A 2,631-nucleotide genomic window follows, 5' to 3' on the forward strand; every position below is an offset into this window, starting at 1 on the left:
AGACAGTGAATTGCCTGTAGTCGGCAAGTTGGAGTGTTCCCACTCCACAGCCCCTGTCATTAGGAATAATAATATAGAGAAAAGAAGTATAGTAATATATTTTTTTCATATCTGAGATGAAGTGCATGCATTTCAACCCTGCTATATTAGGAGGGTCTTATAAGAAAGTGAAGTCTGAGTTAGGTTAAAAGATGAGGAGTGTTAGTCAGGAGGACAGGGGGGCATTTTAGGCAAAGGCACAGGGTTGTCAACAGCATGATGGACTTGAGCCGAAAACCGTTCAGGTGGTCAGAGAATAGGATGTGTGTGGGGTTGGGGGGTGGGATGGGAAATGAACTGGTAGGTAGGGTCAGGTCTTGGAGGATGTTGAGTGACAGGCTGTTTGGATTTTATGTTTATGGGCAATTGTGGAGAGGGAGGTGGACATGGCGGGATTTTAAGTAGATTCAAGTTTCAGAATTAGCACCCTGGCACCACTGCAGGAAATGAGTTGGAGAAAAATGACATTGGAGGCTGAGACCATTTAGGAAGCTAATGATGGGGGAAGGGCTGGAATAAGGTACAGAAAGAAGTTCTAGGTTTCTCGTCGGGCGGCTGTGTGGTGGTGCTGCCATTCACTGCGGGAGGGCGTGCACAAGGGAGAAGGTGCTCCGCATGACGTCGCCCCTCATCTGCTGAAGCCTCGACTTATTAGTGAGCCTTTGGGCTGTTTGTAATACCTCGCTGCCATTGTATGTTCACATGTAAATTGATGTTTTTAAAATTTGGAATTTTGAGGGGAGTGAGATTATATCTACAAGTTATAGCTATTTTGTTAACATACAAAACAATTTAATAATGCTTTTAAATATTGTCAGATTGCTTTCTGCAAAGACGTACCACTTCATAGCTTACTGGCTATTGTTAGTGCACCAATCTGTAACCATCCCAGTGTATTGGATTTCTATTATATAAATCAATGTTAGCTCATTTAAAAGGTGGACCCTAGAGTTATTTACATTTTGATTTTCATAATGAATGGTTAACCTGTGAATTTTGTATGTGTTGTTTTGCTGTATTCTTTCATGCTACTTTGATATCTTATTTTTGATTGACGGTAGTCACCATGAACCTTCCATGGCTGTAATACTCTCATAGCTTCAAGCTTTTAAAATGGGCTTTATTTTATTTTATTTTACAGTGTAAGGTAATAATTCACATAATTATTGATACTGATATCTTGTTATCCCAATAATATTCATTAAACAGTGACCCCTTTCCTGGTTTGTATTCTTTTGGGTTATTATTGTTTTCTGGTTCCTAGAACAGACATCTACTGCATCTACTTCATTGTCTTTTTTTTAAGGTATGTCACTGATTTATGGCAATTCAATTAAAATGTATGGATCTATACTTTTCCCATGTCTAGCACAGCCATGGCTCATGGTCCCAAGAAGCATCTGAAGCGTGTAGCATCTCCAAAGCATTGGATGCTGGATAAACTGACTGGTGTGTTTGCTCCTTGCCCATCTACTGGTCCCCACAAGCTGAGAGAATGTCTCCCTCTCATCATTTTCCTAAGGAATAAACTTAAGCTTGCCCTGACAAGGGATGAAGTAAAGATTTGCATGCAGCAGTTTATTAAGATTGATGTCAAGGTCCAAACCAATATGACCTCCCCTGCTGGTTTTATGGATGTGACCAGCATTGACAAGACTGGAGAGAATTTCCGTCTGATCTATAACACCAAGGGTCGCTTTGCTGTTCATTGGACTACACCTGACGAAGCCAAGCACAAGTTGTACAAAGTGAGGAAGATCTTTGTGGACACAAAAGGAATCAATCCTTCATCTGGAAACCCATGATGTTTGCACCATCTACTACCCTGATCCCCTAATCAAGGTCAATGACACCATTTAGATTGATTTGGAGACTAGCAAAATTACTGATTTCATCAAGTTTGACACTGGTAACCTGTGTGCGGTGACTAGAGATGCTAACCTGGGCAGAACTGGCGTGATCTCTAACAGACAGACGCCCTGGTTCTTTTGATGTCCTTCATGTAAAAGATGCCAAAGGCAACAGATTTGGCACGCAGCTCTCCAATGTTTTTGTCATTGGCAAAGGCAACAAACCATGGGTTTCCCTTCACCATGGAAAGGGTATCCGGGCAAACAGAGCAATGGGCGAAGTGAGCTCTAGGTGACATGATTGGAAGAGTCTTTGTACTTAATTAAAGATAATACAGCATGATTAATTGCTTTTTTGTGATGGGGGAATGAGGATTTTTGTCTGTTTTCTTGTTTTAATTTATGGTTTCCTGCTATTCTACTTTATAACATGAAAAGCAGATTGAATTTTTCAGGCAAAAATAAATAAATAAAATGTATGGATCTTCCTTATAAACTACTCCTTTGTGAAATTCCTTAATATTTTGTAAAAAGTCGTATTATATTTTCTTTTCTCATTATATGCTTCTTTTTGATTAAAAAAATGACAGTGGACAACCTTTCTATATGATAAGTAGAATTAATGACAAAGGGAAATTTGACACATGCCTATTTTTAAGCTGAGAATTTCTAATGTTCTTGCTAAGTGTGAGTTGCTATCAGCTTAAAAAATGTACACTCTTAGTAACCAGAGGTGAGGGGA

At 39.5% G+C, this 2,631-nt stretch overlaps 1 pseudogene; it reads left to right on the top strand.

Annotated features, from left to right (window-relative positions):
• Positions 1–1,412: 1,412 nt before the first annotated feature.
• LOC129085771 (40S ribosomal protein S4-like) lies at positions 1,413–2,185 on the top strand (annotated as a pseudogene).
• The last annotated feature ends 446 nt before the right edge of the window (positions 2,186–2,631 follow it).

Source organism: Pteronotus mesoamericanus, unplaced genomic scaffold, assembly GCF_021234165.1.
Source record: "Pteronotus mesoamericanus isolate MK-2021 breed Mesoamerican mustached bat unplaced genomic scaffold, CSHL_Meso_final scaffold_31, whole genome shotgun sequence".
NCBI classification, from domain to species: Eukaryota; Metazoa; Chordata; class Mammalia; order Chiroptera; family Mormoopidae; genus Pteronotus; species Pteronotus mesoamericanus.